Source organism: Cuculus canorus, chromosome 14 (assembly GCF_017976375.1).
Source record: "Cuculus canorus isolate bCucCan1 chromosome 14, bCucCan1.pri, whole genome shotgun sequence".
Classification (NCBI taxonomy): domain Eukaryota; kingdom Metazoa; phylum Chordata; class Aves; order Cuculiformes; family Cuculidae; genus Cuculus; species Cuculus canorus.
In genome coordinates this window covers 10,009,741-10,023,427 of record NC_071414.1, presented here as the reverse complement: position 1 = coordinate 10,023,427, position 13,687 = coordinate 10,009,741, and the positions used below count along the sequence as shown (strand labels likewise).

The window sequence follows — 13,687 nt, the reverse complement described above, 5'->3', positions numbered from 1 at the left end:
TCTTTCCCAGAGAAGTGTAACCTTGATCCTTACCTGTCCAGCATGGCTTTGGATAATGTAACACCCTGTAACACTCATATATGATTTCCACTTTTGCTTTATTTGTGATTCCTTACAGACCACTGAGTTTTATGTTAGCCTCTGGCTTGTGCTACGGCTCTGGCATAGGGAATGTATTGTAAGTGCTGTGACTGGATCATGAGCAGCATTGTTTGCTAAAGGTAAAGCTGAGTACATACAGTCATCATTTAGGTCAATTAAGTTTTGTTCATCTATTGGGAATGTGCAGTGACTGTTACTGAAAGAAGGTGGAGTGCTTATTCACTTATGCCCCTTCTGCTACTGAGGTGTGTTTGCTCCCAGCTAACTGTAGCTTTTTTTTGGGATGTTGTGTAGCAGAGTACCCACTGCGAGATTTTATTCACGGGATATGCTTGTAGCACTTGTGTCAGGGTGGGTTGGGGACTGAAGTGAGCGCATTGCTTTGCAGGGCGTGTTTACTTGATTATGTGTTTTGTTCTGCAGGGTGTGTCACTGACTTCATGAAGCATTTCCTAAACTGCCGTTCAGGAAAAGAAAAACATATTTTAGAGAATGAAGAGAAAATGTTATAAAGCGTTTAAAAATATAAATAACATCATATGAGGAAATCTTTCTGAGGGAACAGGATGGGCACGTAGGTAAAGAATTCAAACATGAGTGCTGGACTAGGCATAATAAGTAATGAAGGCTCAGCCCTTCCTCCTAGGATTTTAGAAAGCTCCACGTTGACAGTACTTTCCGAAATACTAGGGAACAATAAAACAAGCTTTAAGTCTTGTTGCAGTATAGTATGTGTTTATCATTATCACATATGTTGCCCATCTATTATTATGAGACTGGACTTTAAATGGATAGTAGAATGTATTCGTATCTATTCAGCTTACTACATAAGGTCCTTCTTTAGTGAGTATCTGACATAACAACCACCTGTCTTCATCCTGCTCAACATGCAGAAGAAATAAACGAATCATTTGGTAGAACAGGGGGCTGGCTGCGATTGCTGTGTGTGTGTTTAAGTACAGAGAAGGGGGTCTGTGCAGGCACGTGGCCTCTTCCTTGTCCTGTTTCTGTGGGCAAGCACATCACTGGGCAGTGCTAAGAGGAATCTACTGCTCCTAAAGTCCCTAGAAAATCTACCCTGGTTTTAATATCTTTTCTCTTTGTTTTCTTTTTTTGCTTTAATTTTGCCAGGAAGTAACTATGGCAAAGTCACAGCGAGTAGAACATTTTTTTATTTGGTTTCTTTTTCCTCTGTGGAAATGAACTTCACAAAGAAGTTTCAGCTCCTGTCACAGGCTTATCTCATGCTTTTGCAGCACCTCTGTATTGATTAGTGTTTATGTAGTTCAGGAGACTGCAAACGCATGAAAAGTCATGGTCAAAGGGAGATGCAAGTTAACAGTTAACTAGAGCGAAATCCTGTAATAGAGGACTTTGAACACTGAAACAGAGGGCCCAGTCTTAAAGAGATTTGCGATTAGCAGCAAAGAAGAGTCGAGGATTAGCACCTGATTCTCAAAGGGGCAATGCTCTTTAGTGAGTTAAATCAGACATTCCCTGTACACTGGAGAGGAATGGTTAGGAATGTAAGGACTTCAAGTGCCCTTAGCTAGTACACGGAGTGGAGAGATGCCTATGTCAGCTGGTAGGAAATACTTGGGAGAAGGGAATGTCTGAATATCTCTCTGAGAAACTCTGATACAGAACCAAAAAGTGTTTGCTTATGGGTTTAAGTAACACATTTAATGTGGACACCTGAATCAGCCTTCTAAGTGGAAATACACTTGGGAGACGAGCCACCACCTCTACCTTAAATACTTACCAAGCACTGAAAAGCACAGCCCCAGAAGCCAATTCTGGACCTTTGAATGAACTGGGAGTACTGTGAGAAACTGTAGGGTGTTCTGGGGAAAGGAAGAATATGTGTTCTGACCGGCTTTTGGAAGCTGAGCCACAGTGTAACGAGGAGCACGAAATTTCTTGTGCCACAATAGGGTACCTGGTTAGGGCTTTTGTCTGGGAAACGGTGGCGATATTGGGACTGGGATACTGGTGCAGGGGATTAATGACTTACTAAAGTTATATAAACACATAAGCACTCCTGACAGTTCCCTTCTGCTGTGTACTTTGAGCTCTCTTCAGTCATAGCATGACTAGGAAATTGGGTCTTTAAGACCTTACTGGCAAAAAAAATCCCACCTGATTTGTGGATGAATTTAGGCAAGAAGTAGCTGACAGCATTCAGCCCACCCAGAACAGTGAGGCTGCTGGGCACAAAAAGACGCCAGACCTTTTGGCGCCTAAAGAAGCTTTCACCAGAAACTGTAGGCACTTACAGCATCTGACGTAGCTGAAGAGGGGAGGCAGAGCTTTCCTGGGTTGCTCTCATGAGCACAGGCGCCAGCAGTCTGCATAAGTTGCACATTGGTGCCTGAGTGCTATTTTGGATGTCTCCCAGAGACCTTGCACCGGCATGCTCTCAGTGGGGAGTCAGTGCACAAGCTCAACAGGGGCTGCGGATGCTAAGTGCCTGGCTTGGCTTGCTGCACCAAGAATGACCTTCTCAGAATGGGTGGCTTCTTCCTAGGTGTGAGCTGTGGAAGCCAGTTCAGGGATCTAAATGTAAGGTCAGGCTCAGGTCTCTGTCTAGCAGGAGGAAATGCTATCCTGTGGCCAGCAATACATGGAAACTGGCATTTTTCAAAAGAAGGAGTATGAGAGGATTCAGTAACATCAGGTCATCACAAAAGTCCTCAGGCAGTAAACCAAAACCTTGAAAAGGAGGATTTTTAAAAAAAAAGGCACTGGAAGCTTTGTTGGAAGACTTGCCAAATCGTACTGCCACAGACTGTGGGCAACCAGTCTTGCTACTGCAGCCCAGTAGGTTCTCACCCATCGTTTGACCCCTTGGAACTGACTGTGTGCATGAGATGTTGAGTAGTACTTCACTGACTTGCTTTTGGCATGCTCGTCTGTGCTGCCTTATCAGCTTTCTCAGTGGTTTCCTCTAGATATTGTGTAGTGTTCAGGGGGCTGGGTAAGCCCAGTGGGACATTAGGGGCAAGAGATACATACTCTTTTTTTCATCTTCTTCGTAGTAAGGATATGGATTTTTAATTGCTTCTGTGATTTGCTAACAGGCTGCCTCTGCAAATGATGCTTCTGTTTTCATTGTTCTTGCTTGATGGCTTGGCAGTCCTATGATGGTCAGTGAATTGGGGAGGTTTTCTCAGTGCTAAAGAATCTGTAGCAGAAGTCAAGGTGTGTCTAGAGAAAATCCTTTAAAAAGGGCTTTTATTAATCTTCTAAAGAATGAAGCCAGAGGTCATGGTCTTTGGCATTGTGTTGGTTCATCTGGAGCTTGTGGACTCAACCTTTCTGAATCGTCATTGTTAGGATATGATTTTTAAGTATGTGACCCCTGATTTGGAGTGAGGTTAGTTTTGGGTGATCAACTTCAGATGACTTGTGATCCGGTCTAGCATCAATTCTTTAAGAGGGAAACTACTTCAGAAATTAATGCCCAGCAGAAGGAAACTGGTAAGAAATGAGAGCAGATATATAGGCAGACTCATACAGGACCTTAGAGGTGAGAATAGAAAGTTTCAGCCTATGGCAGAAGCTAAGAGGAGGTATATCTGGGCAGCTGATTCATCAGAAACATATCTGAAGAGAAAGATCCTTTTCAAATGACAGTGGATAATCAGAAATCACTAAACCAAAGTGACCTGAATAAAGCAGCATTTAAACGCTTTAGAAAACTCCTCCTGGAGGAAGCCAGGCCTAGCAGTCTTCAGACTTCTTTCTCACTGGAGAAGACCCCTTTCCCCCGTCTCCTATGAGGCCGCTTCATAGTTTCTCGCTCAAGTTCCTCGCGGAAGAGCAAAATACTGCCCTCCTCATGCTGTGATGATAAGCCTGCAGTCGAGTTAGCCAGGGTTTATTTTAATTGGACTTCTTAACTTTTTTCCTGGCACTTTAAAGTTTATGAACGGAAAGGATCAGTCTGACTCAGAGACTGGGCTACTTCCAAACGTTAATCTTAGCTGCCATATGTTAATGTAGTTTGGCTCTGCTGCATCCTATGGTGTAGAGTAAGATATCTGTACCCTTTCGTCTCTGGTGTCAGAGGGTGCTAAAGGCAATATGTCAGACATGGGGAGATTGTGATTGCCTGACATGCAATCTACAGGCATTTGGTGAGGTTCTATGAGTGAGACATGGCCTAGAAAACATCCGTATTCTGTTCTCCTGAAATTCATATTTTATTATTCTGCAATATTAGTTGCCAAAAAGATGATGTCCAGGGCAATTCTTTGGCCTGCGCTGACAGTTTTGAGCCTAAGGTAATAAACCTTGGAATATGAGGTTGGGTTCAGTGGTGCAATATTTAGCCCTTTCCCTTTTGGTTGGCTTCATTAGTATGGATATAACAAACACATAAACAAAGATTACTGTCCTGTTCATCATGATTTTTCCAGCACTGAAACATGAGTCTCTCATCATTTGTGTTTCACTTTCTTCCGTTCTCTCTCCCAAATGTTTCCATTCTACTGTTATTATTTTCAAATTTTATCCAGTCTTTGAGTGTGTAGACTCAAAGTCATTGGTGTTTCCCTGGCCCTTCCTCATCTTCTTACTCACGCACTCTCTTCCCTGAAATCATCATGGGAACAACCTTACACAATAAAGAGAGAAGTTTCCAATTCTGCTTATTTCAATGGAATTTCCCTGCTGCCCTTTTTCCATATCAGTGGATGTTTTTTTACTAGCGACAGTAGCATGACCAGCGTCAGGAAGATTAAAACTTCATTACCAGGGCACTTGCAAAGGCTAACATTAGCCTAATGAAACCAATTTTCCTAGATTCCCTCTCAAGCTTGTATGCAGAGAAGAGTTTCCTCCAGAGACAGTTAAGAGTGATAACCTCATTCCGTAGAGAACATAGAGTATCCAGAGAGATTAACTTCTTGACCTAAAACTTAGCAGCTTGCAAAGATTGAAAGCCATTCTTGTCTTCAGGGGAGTTACAGCAGACATACACCCAGTCATGCTGTTGTAGATGTGTTGGCCTTTCGTGCTGATGTGGAAAAAGATGTTCTCGATTGGCTATCCACAGGTTTATTGTACAGGATGACATCCCTCAGTTCTCTTCTCAGCTCTGCAGCCAGTTTTCAAGCAGTTCTGAGCAGGGAGCCCTCTGGCCTTAGTTTTCTGCATGGGAGATTATGTAAGTCCTTGTGTAAATTAATACAAAACTCTTCTCCCGAGATTTGATGGACAAGTCTGATGGACATTCAGCTACAGCTAGGAAAGGCTGAAAGTCAGGATGTTGGCTGGTGATGATGTGGATTAACTATTAATGTCTAGCTCCCTTCTGCTGCATGAGAGGCTAGACACACAACTTTCCCACACTGCAGGGAAATTTTACGTGCACATTTTACATTTTTCTGTTTCCCCACTGCAGGCGCTGAAACAGCCGGGCAGACGTTTCTGAGCATATGACTGACGAACGGTACAGTACGTTCGCTTACCGTCCGGAGACTCGTCAGAGTGGCAAGTTGGAGCTGTAGAAGATAGAGATGACTCATGACTGGAGCTGTATGTAAATGAGGAACCTCTTCTCTTGCGTCCTATGGTACCACTGAGGCTGCGTAAAGTTCACGTCAGTAGCGTTGCGTTCCCATGTACCCTCTTGTCTTTGAGGCAGGGCAGGGATATGGGGTAAGATAGGTGTGGTTCCCCCTGAGAGGCCAAGAGGTCAAAACTGATAGTGAATCTGAATGTGAAACCCCTGGAACATCAGGCTGAAGATTTGTTCCCAGCAGCAGTTCCTGGAGAAAGTTTGCTGTTGCCTTTTGCTGTCAGTTGCAAAAGTGATTAAGCCTCTTGCCACTGACTGTAAATTTTGGGGGGGGGGGGACGGATAAGTGAAGTGTGGATTCAGGCAAAACGTTCTCTCCTTGGGAAGTAATCCGTTTTAGTAAGATTTATGGGTCATCTGTGACATAGCTAATAAACTCATTTAGCTTATCCAAAGCACAAGAAAAAGTCCTGCTGCTAAGTGGCATAATACTGCATGTGCTCTCCTGATGGCCTCGTGTAGGCAGCGTATCCAAGGCAAGAGCAGTGAGGAATAGAATTGTGTCTATCCAAAGCCACAGATAATATTATTCCAGGTGAAGGGCCAAATCCTCTGACTCACTCCAACAAAAATCACACTGAAGTTTACTGAGGACAATGGAATTAATCTAGCGTAAAGCTAATGTGATAGAGAAGAATGCCAACCTCTGAAGTGTTGACCTCCTTAACTATCTTATTTCTAGGGTGCCGTGACTCATGTTTGTGCATCTTGCTAGCAGATATAGCACAGCATGACCAGTGCAGGTGACTGCAGAGAGCCAAAAGGTATGAAAAGGTTGACAAACTTAGAAGGGATTTGCCTTGCATTAGATATGGTGTTTAAAATCAGGAGGATTTCGTTGATTCCTGCACAGGTTTTGCTTGGGTAAGGACTTAGGAGCTGAAATAAGAGATGAAAAAATATCTACCTTGCTAGCCCAGAGCTCACAGAAGAGTGACTCTGTAATTCTGTTCAGACAGATGCAAGTAACTTCCCTCAAATAATTTCAGGGCCCATATCACTTTTTCTTGGTATTCAGGATGTTTCTTCTTACATATGATTGTGTTCCTTTATCTGTAGCTATTATCTGACGGAAACACTATACAAAATTTTTCTCATCCATGATAGTCAACATAATTTGATAATGTTCAGTACATTTAGTTTATTTACTTTTGTCTCTTTTTTTCCCTTTCCTGATTGATTCAGACATCCACCTGTGACAACCAGTCCTACCTATTTTAACTCTGCGCTTGTTAGTATTGCAGCTACAGAATTAATGTGTGCTTTAACTTCCAGAGAAGTCTGCATTATATTTCCCAGGCAGGTGATGCATTGATTCAACTCTCTTTTCTCACTGAGTTTAAAGGTCAGTCTTATGATGCTAAGAGTTCCTCCATGAGTAAAGTCCTTCATATATTTTAGCTTTTTTCATCACCTGTTCTCTACAAGGTAATGTCTGATAATTATGCTCTTTTCAATGGTGTATATTCTGTTCCATTGAAGGTAGGACTTTTTTCTCAGCAGAAAGCTGACTCATAAGGTATGCTGCCTTCTATCCTTAGAAAAAAGTGAGTCATTAATGGATTTTTCATTATACATTTAAGTACCATAGACTGAAATTTTGTCCTACCAGTTTAGCCCTGAGGCAGTTGTTTGGAAGTCTTTTTAATTTAGTGTTTTAGTTATGTCTCAGTGAGGCTCTGTGCAATACAATAGATGCTGAACAAGGAGCTATTTGATATTACAGGCTACGAGCATTCCCATTATCTTCAGTAGTGCCATGGCCTCACGCTTTGTGTGCTGTGTGCTTCCCTAGCTACAAACCCACAAAACTGTCTTTACACCTGTACCATGAAACATTCAGCATCTATTTTCACAATCAATTTACAGTTGTTTTTCCAGAGACGGGTGAAAGCTGAGAGGGGTGGGACATAACTAAAACCATATGAATCCCATTGGTACTATTGCATTAATAGAAATAGTCCTTTTGTTTGGGCAACACTAATTTGGTGATCTTTCAGACACTCAGAGAAGATTCACCAGTTCTCGCGGTGACTCGTGACAGAAAGCTATTATTTCTATTTTATAAACAAGGGCATTAAGTTTGATAGGGAGGCAATGGAAGTATTGTGGATAGAAGCCAGGAGTCCTGGACATTTTTTTTCCTAATGCAACAATATTTTTCTTTCAAAGGTTTTGTTGTATTTACAGGCACTGCTGTTTAACTTTGAGTGATGTCAATGTGAATGAGCATCTGGCAGAATCTGTGTAGAGTTGCAATATAGTCTGCAATTCACAGGAGGGTACCAGCTTTTGCCCATCCTTTTTATACTCTGTTAAACTAGCTCTGCAGGCTATTTTGAGGGAGAAGGTCTGGCTCTCTAATACTGACAGGAGCTGTTATTTAAACCTGTATGATGCAAATGCAAAAGGGATGCTGTTAGGGTGGTTCTTTGTTCTCCACTACACAGAAGTGGATATGCTGCAATGACAAGTTTGTAAATCATAGCTAGTTCCGTTCTCACACCACTCAATAACATTACAATCTCTCTGTCAACTTCCTGAAGACCTTGGGAAGCTATAATTTGTGATAAAAATGGGAGTTGAAATGTTACGTGCATATCAAAGCTGAAAATTTGCGGCTGGCTGACCTTTTCATTTTGAGCAAATGCACTCATTTCCTTTACGTTGCTTACTGTTTCCCTCTGGATCTTGGCATAATAGGAAATCCTCCATGATTGTTCTCCTTAATCAGTGGCTCCATTGTGCTGACTTCTGTTTCTTTCAGTGAGCAGGGCAGAGGATCTCACCATGCTCATAATGCGGCATCGCTCTCTGTGCTGTCAAGCATCAGTGCCCCAGAAACTCAGACATTTCGGTGCAGCTGTCGTGGATGAGAGAATGCCACGAGTGGCGTGTGCTAAATCCAGCGTGCTGTCAGAATAAGGAAACAGCCCCCTGATTTTCAGTTTAGAAAAAAAAAGAAAAAACAACACTCACTGGATTTTACAGTGATATTTCTCAGTGTTTGTGATTAGGCTGAGATGAATAATGGAAATGAAGAGTTTGTAAATTTAGATTTTGTTTCCTTTCCATATGCGGGGTAATGTCATTTCTTGTCATGTCACTGCAATGTTTGCATAGTCATCTGACAACTATAAAGAAGGCATATGAATCTTTAGGACAAATAACTTCTCCAGAATTATCTACTTAAATGTCTTCTAGTTATGAATAGCACATTATTTTTCATTTTCTGATGCATTTATCTTTGTCATCCAGTCGAGGGACAGAAGTTCTGTGGTGCGACCGTACACCACAAACCACAGATTGTATACGCGCCTCTTGCTAAAGATTAGGTAAGCAGTTAGAAGTAAAAGATGCATTGGAATAGCTTAAAACAGTTGGTGAAATAAAAGGAAGGGTAAAGTTGCCAAAAAAGGTTGTTTGTATTGGTAACCTATACTTCGTCAAGCATAACGTAAACAAAAACATAGTGACAGCCGGTGCTCAGGAAGAGCTGATGGTTCACCAAGTCTTATCTTTTGCTTCCTGTTGCAGCACAGTAATGTTGACATCATGTTCCTGCACATGCAGTATGCAAAAAGATCAGGGTTTGTAATTCAGTGTTGGCACAAATAAACAATTTCTGCTTGTTGCTATTGATTTTCTGCTGTTCTGCTTTTCTTCAATAAAGTTGATGCCTGTGGGGAGCCAGGTAGTCAGTCAGTCTCTGCAGATGTTTTGCTGTACATCCATTTTTTTCTTTCCTCTCTTAGTGCATTCAAGCGCAGCTTGGAATGAAAAACAGAGCGGTGTCTGGAGGACTCTAGTCAGTAGGTAAACCATTCCTTATGCAGAAAGTTCCCAGAGAAGAACGAGGGGGCTTGTACAGTTAACGACAATGGAGTAACAACCCCAGGATATGGCTTCATGCATTTATACCGGAGTCGAATCTCTAGGGAAATTAGGTTAGGGAAATGAGGTTAGTGGCAGTGATGATGATGATAATAAATAATGCATACTCCCCTTGGATCCTGGCTGACTATCAAGACAGACTTCCTGATGATGAGATGCATATGTCTGTCTCCAGTCTCTTCAAGGTATCTGCAAGGCACCGTTTTTTTGCAATTACAAAGAACTGCAGATGAGAACATGCACCACGAGAAGCAATCCAGGAGCATTTGTTCCAGACTTCTGTCTCTGATTTCCATAATCGTTCTCATCTCAACTTCTCAGACATTAGCAAGCCAAATCTCAGAGCAGCTCTGTCAAGTGCTGACCCAGAACCCTGGAGGCTTTTAGTTTTGCCTGTCATGCTTTGCCTTGTTTGCATGAGGATGATACAAGAAGGGGAGAGGTCCCTGTCCCATCCAGCTAGTAATAGATGGAGTTGCTAAATAGATCTCCTTTGCTTCCAACAGGGACTGGGACTCCGCAGGAGCACATTACTGAGGGATTCTTCAGGAACATTGCAGAAAGCGCCTGCCCCAAACTGTACCCAACCGTTTGCTGGGGAAGTGGCTTTCTGCCAGTTGCCAAATGTAACTGAAGCAAGGCCACAGTGATGGTGGTGGCTTTTCTGTTGCTGGCAATGCTGCTGCAGGTAGAAAAGAGGAAGGGCAGCCCTGTGGGAGAGCACTGGTTTGCTTGCAACAAGGCTGGTCTCACCCCAGACTGCGGCTCTCCTCCTGAGTCGCTTCCGCTGGCTTAGTTTCTTCCCCAGTAAAGCAGGACCAGCTGCGCTCCCTTTCCTCCCAGGTGCGGGATTCACCTCCCAGGGTGGCTCCCTCCCAGGGCCATTCAGGTTTCTAAAAGCAGAGCAAAAAGCATCGCAGTGCACTGACATATTTACAGGAACACCTGCTTTGCTGTTGCAGGGAACCCCAAGTTTAATTCCAGTAAATCATTAAACAAGATAAGTAGACTTTGGCAATAGTTGGACAGACCTTCCCCCAACTCATGGACTTATAACACTGGTGTGTGTGAGAGCAACCAAAATTCAACACATCTCAGGGCACTCGGGTATCACTCAAAGATATTTCTTCATCTGCTAAAAAGCAAATGGAAGCTGGTATTTGTGCCAATTTTGAGATTAGAATATATTTCTGCTCACTCCTGTCTCATCATACACTCACCTGAGGCTGGACTGAATTTTTGTTTTGGTCTATTCTTCACATAGTTGATAATGAAGAAAAAAAATGCTGCTTGGCTCATCCTCTTTGACTCTTAGGTTGATTTTCTGTTCCTGTTTTCCATAATTTTATCATTGGTCTCGTGACATTGAGCTGTTCAGGTTTAGTCATAGGTGCATTTATCATTCTACATGACTTGTTTAAATAATGTACTACTGAAAATAACCTTTGTTCAAGGCATTTGGTATTGATTCTTGTTTTCATAAGCCGCTGTTAATCAGTGTTGTAAAATGGAATGACTTTTCATGACAATAATGCTAGAGATTATTTCTAGATCCATTCCCTATTAATTGCTTTGTCCCATCTACACTAAGAAGTGAGCAGAACTTGCTCCTCTGGTCTCTGCTAGAAGGGAATAAGGTTTCTTGAGAACATAGAGCACTAGCAGGGCAGCACGGATGAAGCCTGGATCAGTAGATCACTCTCAAAAGAAATTTTAAATGAGTTTTGATACCTAATTCCTCTTGATATCCACTGAAAACCTTGACAATCTCATCCTTAGACTGCATTGAACTGTCAAATATAAACAGATGATATCTTAGAAAGTCACAGTGGAAGTGGCAGCTTCCCAAGTCTATGAGATGCTCAGGGCTGTGACAGTGAGCGCTGCTGAGGTGGCCTGAGGCAAAGCCCTCTGTTCTGCCTTCAGGAGTGTTTGAAAGGGGAAGGGGAAAGGAGTGTTTGTGGGCACCTCTAAGGTAGCCCTCTCCCACAGTGTGAACTTGCAGACAAAGCACTTTGAGGACTCCACTGGATATATCTGTCAGCTCATCTCCCTACCTACCTACGTGTAATGCCCTGGCACACTCATTGTCACATCCAGCATTGCTTTTTCCAGAGGATTTTTTTTTCAGCATTTGAAAATAAAGTTAAATATACCTATCCTTCTCCTACAGACAGAGATACTGAGGCACAGAGGATCTGAAGGACTTGTACAAGGTTATGGAGCAAGTCACAGGCAGTAAATCACCAGGCGTCCTGATTTTCTCTCAGCCATACGAATCGCTAGAATTCACTATCTCCTGTAATAAAGCTTAGCTCAGAGTCTTATTTTGAGATTTAATTAATATGCAAAGTGCTCTGATCCCCCTTGATGAAAGAATCTCTGTAATTTGTTATCACATTTTGAAGTGATATCTCTAACTGTTATGCAGCAGTAAACCGAAATACAGATAAATCATTTGCTATTTTTAGGGAAAGAACCAAATATTTTAGTGCAGTGGTTTTAAGTTATGGTCATTTTCAAGAGAAGAACTGTGAGTTTTCTGCTGCTGTTGCAACATTTAGAAAGTGAGGACTAGCGAACATACAGTGTGTTCTGGGATACTGGCTTTGTAGGGGTGAGTTCCCTCAAGAGTATGACTAACAGCAGGATGTGGGACATAATTTGCATGTTCTCTGACTCTGCTGCAATCATTTGTGTATTGGATACTTGAATTATACATTACACAGAAGGTCGCCCACTTGCCAAGCTGACAGCCCTGCTGAACATAGCCCTAGACGAGGGCTGAGGGAGGAGGGCTGATGTTATTTCAAGAAGTTGTCAGTTTTGAGTTCAAAAAGAAATAGCTCTGTATATGAGAGGACTTGGAATTTATCACTGAATACCTTGAGGGGTTATTTACTCACTGTGCACCACTCTCCTGCTAGCTCTGACTTTCAGTTTTTTTGCATCTGCTCCTCTTCTTTTCCTGTGGTGATTTTGATGCTGTGGATAGGTGCCATAAGTCATTCCTACACACCCCAATGCTCTCTGTACAGGAGGTTCAGTGTGGGCAGCGGCACATTTCCCCTGTTCTGCCTGCTAAGGCTGCCTCTGTTTTTTCTTAAGTTAAAAAGAGAGTTCCCTGCTCTCCTTGCTGCTTGCTTGAACTGGGTTTCTTCACTGATACAAAGATAAAGGCAGGTGTTTTTTCTACCATCCTGCTCAGAACAAAAAAGACTAATAAAGACCTACAAACTCTTTTTTTGTAGATCACCTGTCCAAGAGGAAAGATCTGAACAGCATCTCCCATAGCAGCTAGCCTCTCTGACAAATCATCTTCCACACATTAAAGCTTCAATTAGAGATACACTGATCACATATTTCCCCTTCGAAATTTCCCCTATTTTTTTTTTTGTCAGAACTGACTGTAAAATACAAACAGAAAAGCACATTATTCAAAACTAACTGGCAGAGTGCACTCGTCTAATCATCTGACGAGCTTTCTTGCTGATTGTCACACAGCCTTCCTGTACTTTGGCTTAAAAGTCTAGATCTTTGGGGCAATGACTGTGTTTTACTGGCTCATGTGTTTGTACGAGTCCCTGGCAATCAATACCTTAATTCAGAAAAAAATGCCATTGGCAAGTGATGCTTTGTGAACCGTCTGCAATGTGCAGTTTGAAAGTTGCTGGCTTATTGGAGAAGGTTTCTGAGCCATCAGATCACGACTGAAGTGTCTGGGCCAGCAAAGCCAGGGCTGATGGTCACACTCTGCTGGTACTCGGTGCTCAGATACCTGCTGAATTCTCTTTCCCAACCGAAAACACTGGCTTTAGTAACAAACTCCTGAAAGCTGTACTCATTCCTGTTGCTTCCTTCTGTTTAGCATTTGTTACTACTGGAAGACCAATGATAGTGCAAAGAATTTCATAAAATACACTTTTCCAAAACTGGTTTTTCAGTTGGAGTCCATAGGAAAGGTGTGAAAAATCTTCTTCAGTATTTCAACTGAGAACTCAAATCTTTTATTAAGAATTGTTCATTAGGCCATGCTCACATTTCCCTTCCGCACATCCTTGTATTGGACTAAACCCATGCTGAGAAAGCAAAGAAGAAACATATTTT

At 42.3% G+C, this 13,687-nt stretch overlaps 1 long non-coding RNA gene across 2 annotated transcripts; it reads left to right on the top strand.

The window, feature by feature from the left end:
* LOC128853682 (uncharacterized) lies at window positions 1-9,767 on the top strand. Of its 2 annotated transcripts, XR_008452354.1 has the most exons (4): window positions 1-221; window positions 526-680; window positions 5,510-5,707; window positions 6,369-9,767. It is a non-coding gene; the product is annotated as an uncharacterized LOC128853682 (long non-coding RNA). The 2 variants fall into 2 exon arrangements; XR_008452355.1 differs by lacking the exon at window positions 526-680.
* The last annotated feature ends 3,920 nt before the right edge of the window (window positions 9,768-13,687 follow it).